This window comes from Pomacea canaliculata, linkage group LG7 (assembly GCF_003073045.1).
Source record: "Pomacea canaliculata isolate SZHN2017 linkage group LG7, ASM307304v1, whole genome shotgun sequence".
NCBI lineage: Eukaryota > Metazoa > Mollusca > Gastropoda > Architaenioglossa > Ampullariidae > Pomacea > Pomacea canaliculata.
Window position 1 is genome coordinate 16,389,356 of NC_037596.1, and position 6,274 is coordinate 16,395,629.

Consider the following 6,274-nt stretch of genomic DNA (forward strand, 5'->3'; position numbering starts at 1 on the left):
CAAGCTAGGGGAGAGGTAGAGGGAGAAAGATTTCGGTGCACACCGGGGCCTATGACTGAAAAAAGACAAACGAGAAACATAGAAAGAAACTGTGTGTAGCTTTAACACTTGTTTAACTTAAATAACACGGAACACATGCAAGTTTATTAAAAGAAGATAATTACTGATATCTATATACATAGAAGAAATAATTTATTAGGCAACAATTTAGAAATTATAAATTACTTGTCTATATACACGTGTCCTTTCAAGCGAATAAGACAGACAGACAGACAGACAGACAGACAGACAGACAGACAGACAGACAGACAGACAGACAGACAGACAAAATGCAGAGAAAAGAGCACTTTACTAGTGAAGAGGAAGTGAGAGAGACAGACAGAACTTCCTCAGCTTGTCTCTGTGTGAAATTACCGGGACAAGAAGCAACATTCGAACGGATTTAAATAAAAAAAGCTTTACCCGAAACACATTCGGCGCCTAAGATTCAGGTGGACTGATTGAGTGGAGGAAAAGACCGTTAAGTTTAAATGTTGTGAGGGAGAATAAATACACATCAGCGCCCACGCACATTCCCCTTCCCTTCCCCAAAAAGAAAAAAAAAGCATAAGGGAGAGCAGTAGTACATTCTAGAACAGGAGACCAAACGTATTGACATCCCCTGCAAAACTAGAAAGTAAGTACATGCACTACATATTTCATAGCTATGTACAAGTCGTTATAGCCTTCCTTTACTTGTGTACACCCAGGGGTGGGCAAAGTTTTTGTTTCGCGGACCGGTTTCAATACTAAAAACCCTCGACAGCAGGTGTCTACACAAGAAACCCAGTGATAAGGACAACAAATGAGTTTATGATGGCCTTCACTTACCGAGATAAAGTGAAGCTGTTTGAATTCACTAACAATAAAACTTTATAATCAGTCTTTCCTTTAATGACAGCTGCACCCGACATGTCAGCCGAGTTATTTGTTATCTTAGTACTTGTGTTGTTAGAATGTTACAATGTTGTACTTGATAAATTAAATTTCAATCAAATAAACCTAGGATAAATTATAAAAAAAATCAAGCGCACTTCTTGACGGGCTTGTCCAAAGACGACCACGGACCACACTTTTCCCAACCTTGGTGTATATTATCTCCTGATGGGAGTGTAGCGGTAATGAAATTTTATTAATTGTTCAGTGAAGTTACAAAACAATTTTATTTATCTTAGAAGGCAGTTAGGAAGCAGCTCACACAGTTATAACTATCAATCATCAAAAACCGCATAAGACATCAACAATCAGCAACACATTCATATTCCACACAGATCATCGTCAACCAGACCTCCTCCCACCCCATCCGACCACAGTTAAGACCCCCATAGAGTCACAATACATTTATATACGCAAGCATGTAGAACTCGTATAATAAAATCACAATAGCGATGATGAAGTTTTATGGCTAAAAATAATTGTATGAAATATTGATAATTATTGAGAGGAACAATTAAGCTTTCCGTGTTTCATTGTCTCTCCTGTCTATTTTTGGCTTGGTTAAATAGAGAGCAAGCGGCCCGGTGGCGCAACGGTTAGCGCTGTTAGCGTCTGTCACCAATACAGTGAAGGTTGGCTGCCTCGAGTTCATTTCTCGTCTCGGGCATGCTGTTCTTTCTCTGCACGTGGCATCTGTTTACAGGGCTGGCTGCCCTCCGCCAAGGACGGTCCCAAGCCCGGCTGAAAAAGAAGGAGGGTTGGGCGTGGGGCCAGCACCCCCACCCCGTAAAACAAATCCTTGCTACCAAAACATCGACAACAGTTAACTGTAGTCGATGGCCTATGCCCCAGGAGGGGCGAAAGGGCCTAAAAAAAAAAAGTAAATAGAGAGCAAAGCAGTCTTTTGTTTGCGTGCAGACACGTACTTCCTTCAAAGGAGGAAAAAAAAAGTTTAAAAAGTTGATTCGTGTTGTCACCGTGCACTCCCCTTGGTGCACAATAGTCTGAGTGGTGTCTGTGGTGCAACCGAATTCGAAATTTTTCAGTGACACACACACGTGCACACACGCACGAAAGCATCCATTCAGAAGCGTACAAAACAGACACACACAAACACATATGTACACCCAAGGAGACATCACATATAATCCAGCTAGCATACCTGAGCTGACACTTAAATCCGGGAAAGCTATCATCATCTTGGGTGGATTTCATGTTGCGCCTTTATCCCACTTACCAGCGAATAACTAGCTTATCAGCCCTTAAGCGCAAAAAGTGGCTCCCACGTCGAAATTATTAGCGAATAAGTCGGCCTTATCGCGGGGTAAGTTATGGTCAGGGGGGACCCGCCTTTACGCGGCTATTAGGCGCAGAAAAATGGCGACTGTAGTAGCTGTGCTCTCGCTAAACAGGCGAAATCTTCGTCGAAACAGAATATTTAGGGAAAATTATATCTTTACAATGATGTAGAAGTGTACACGAAATTTGAATTTCGTAGAGTTGATAAAATGTCTATTGTCTATGAGGTAGAAGATGAATTGGAAATGTCGAATCGAGGGAACAATGTTCCCTCAAGCAGACGAGTATGCTTTGCACTTCGCAACGGGAACATTTTTACGTGTGTGTGAATGTGTGTGTGCGGCGATTTGGTCGGAGTTACCGAAGAGAAATGTCACATCGTGAGGAGAGTGACCAAACGCTACTACGACATGCTCGACGATGGATCGTCTTTCCCGACTAGCGAGAGGCAGAGAGAAGGGAAAGTTCTGTGCCAGCGGTGGTTTTTCCGACTGTTGTTGGATACGTCGACGGGACGCATATCCACATTCAGGCGGCGAAAATAATGAGCACCAGTACGTGAATGGAAAATATTTTCATTCACTGAATGTTCAGGTAATACTTTGTAATCAATATAGTTGCCTTTTTATTCACATATGACTAAACCTTTCGAAGTACCATAAATTGTTGCAGTATAGACTCTTCTCCAATGCCAAATCAGGATAAATACAAGCATTTAATATTTTCCCCATAGACTAAAATGTTCTCTCTTCGAAAATTTTGCAGATAACATCTAATCACTTTAATATCTGTTAAACATTTTTGTAAAAGCAGAAAATAGACTGCTACTACACAATCCCAAGATATTAGGAATTAAAAAACACTCTCATACCATTAACCAAAACTTTCTTATCATCACAATTAATAAACATGTTTTGCTTTATATTTAGTGTGGCTCATGTCAAACAATTTCAAAATGTCATCTGCTGATGCATCGATAATCCATATTCCCGAAGCTTAATATTGCCATTTATATATATTTGAACAGGTTAATGTTTATCAACGTGCTTGCAAAGTGGCATCCAGGGTGTCTGCAGCCTTTGGAAGCAACTGTAGACTATTGGACCGGGTCATGCTAGGTGACAGTAGCTGCATGATAGGAGAGTGATTGTTGACACCATTTCAGCATCCTGCACCCTTGCAGGAAAGGAAATACAACACAGCACATAGCTGTACATGCAACTGGTATGTGAGTTTGCATCAAAGTTTTCACCAAATGTTTATGTTGGTCACATTAACTGTATCTATGTATAGTAAAGTCAGACTTGAACACATTTAAATATTTTTCCCAGCATGTGTATACATTGAATAGTTTTATATGGAAATAATACTGGTTTGATTGAAACCTGTTTACATGTACTGTGTATACTATTTGTAAATGACAATGCCAATAATATGTTCAGCTAGTAGTTCATTTAAATCACAGTGAATGTAGTTATTGCATTGTGGTATAGCAGTACATTCCAGCAGTCAGTATAAATTTCTACAGATGGTGATGATGTTTGTATTTCAGGCATAGCTAAAAAGAGATGTAATTGTCTCTAGGGTCTGAAGATGGAACCAGATCAGGCATGTGAAGTGACTGTGTTCTCAATCGGGGAGAGCCAGACAATGATGGCGACAATAATGATGTTGGACATAACAATGATTTAAATAATGAAAATCACTACAATAAAATCAATGACACTGTTTCAGAACATGATGCTCCCACAGAAAAGAGCCCATGTTGCAGCAGGCCAAGCTGTCAGGAACCAATCTGTTTATAGACTTTTCTTGTAAATATGTTAAACCATAATTTTATACATTTCAGAACTATTTGATAACGAAGTTGGAACATCAACAATAGACATAGTCAACAGTTTAGATGTAGGCCCATCATGTGTTACAACAGGTCAAGCTGCTAGTATCCAGTTTATAAGTAGATTTTTCTTGTGAATATATCATAATTTTATACTTTTCTGTAGAGTTCACAATATCAGAACTATGTGACTGTAGAAATAGTTAAATTTTCATTCTTATGAAACTTAGTAGCTGTTCATTCATACAGATCTCTTTAGAAAGTAGCAAATGCTTTTTAACTTTAATAAATGAAAGATGCAGTTCTTCTTGGACAGGACTTTTTAAAAAAAATGTATGAGTTTTCCTTTATGAAATTATTACAAGGGAAAATTTCGACATAGGCTTGCAGACAGTAGTGCATGTGGTGGCCTCTGCAAGTGTTTGTCAAGAGTAGCGGTCATCACTAAGACATGTTCTTAATGCTGTCACTTGGCTATTAAAATCTTATATTCTTCTTGAACAATATTTTACATGTGCAACTCTTTTGGAATAAATGTTTGAGGCTTCCACTCACTTTGAAGCAAAATTCTGAAGAAGAGTAAAGTATATCAGCATTAGACATTCTCGGTTAAGGAACAGGCAGAAAATACAATGAAAATGAATGATCAACTTTATTAATTCCAGCATGCAACTCTAAATGTCTGCTCATCCCAAAACAACAACAACAATGAAAAACCAGTGCAAGTTTCAATATTTGGTTCACAAGTTGTGCACCACAAAAATATGCAATCTTAGATTGTACATCACTCTTAAGATACATTACACTTTCACACATGCATCCTGCTGAAAATTCATTGAAGGTTGGACAGGACTGCTGAGATTACAAACTATTAACAGTACTTGTCATTTCTGCAAATAGCGTTAGGTATAGCATAAAGCTGACCTGAACTTAAATTCTGCTTGACACTTATTTTCTCAGAATATATATTGAGAGTACATCTTAAACTATTTGTATCATAGACATCTACACTAGAGAATACTTCCTTTGTTAGGCCACCATCAGGAACAGGTGCATATGAAGGCAAATCTGTAACAAACATCCAAATTGTTTCATGTATAGTAATGGCAAAGTGTGCAAAACAGATATACAGGGAACATGCCATGGGTAATGTGATGCATAGTACATAACACTATGACGGATCTCCTGAGAAGGACAACATTATTTTTTTTCAATGTGTCATCAAACCACAAGCATAAATATTTAATGTAGTAAAAGCATAGCAATATTCTTTTATGACAGTCATGCACAATAGTGATGAAGAAGTGATTTTTGCACAGCAAAATATTCATGATTGTCTATGTACCTTTGCTTTTCAATTTAATTTATGGCTTTATGAGCACAAGTACATTTTATTTGTGTGCAAAACATAAATATTGTTCTTATGATAAATTCACTGAATCAACTTATGTGATATAGCCATGCACTGTAAACTGTCTATCATTCAACCAGCTGTATGAGTCAACTGTATGTTATTAACACTTGCATTAGATTTACTGACATTTAGACATGAAATTCACTTTCAGATCATGCCAGTGATTTTTTTTTTGGGGTGGTAGAATGATGTATTTTCATATAGTACTACCCCTAGTCATCTTCCCCTCTTTCCTAAAGAAAAGACAAAAACTACACCATGAACCTTTTAATTCAAAGAGACCTGTGGGGTGGAGGTATATTAAGGTGAAAAAAATCATTTGGTATCAAACTGAATTCATTGTTAATTCTTAATAAACCATTCCTGGGCAGCTGCTGACTAGAGTTATCTCAAAAACCTCTCTCTTAAACTGAAAAAAAGTTCAATGTCTATGCAGTATTGTTTTAAAACAAAATGTAACCGAAAAGAGCTAAAAAGAATTAAAGAAATGTTTATTTTGCCTCATCGACCCACCCACTCTCACCCCAACACACAGAGCAGCAATGACTGTGACACTACCACTTCATAATTAATGGTGAAATCGAAGCTTTAAAATATTAATATTGTTATCTATGGCATAGAAAAAAGAGAAAATAATAGATACAAATAATAGTTAAATATAAGTACTGTAATGAAATTAAGTTTATACCAAATATTTTAAATAAAATCAGTAAAAAGTAGTTTTTACATCACTGAATCACAATTACCGA

The 6,274-nt window shown here is 37.4% G+C and overlaps 1 long non-coding RNA gene across 2 annotated transcripts; it reads left to right on the plus strand.

Moving 5' to 3' along the window:
• Window positions 1-2,178: 2,178 nt before the first annotated feature.
• On the plus strand, window positions 2,179-4,023 carry LOC112569615. Of its 2 annotated transcripts, none has more exons than XR_003100467.1 (3): window positions 2,179-2,868; window positions 3,302-3,498; window positions 3,827-4,023. It is a non-coding gene; the product is annotated as an uncharacterized LOC112569615 (long non-coding RNA). The 2 variants fall into 2 exon arrangements; XR_003100468.1 differs by having other exon boundaries at window positions 3,859-4,023.
• The last annotated feature ends 2,251 nt before the right edge of the window (window positions 4,024-6,274 follow it).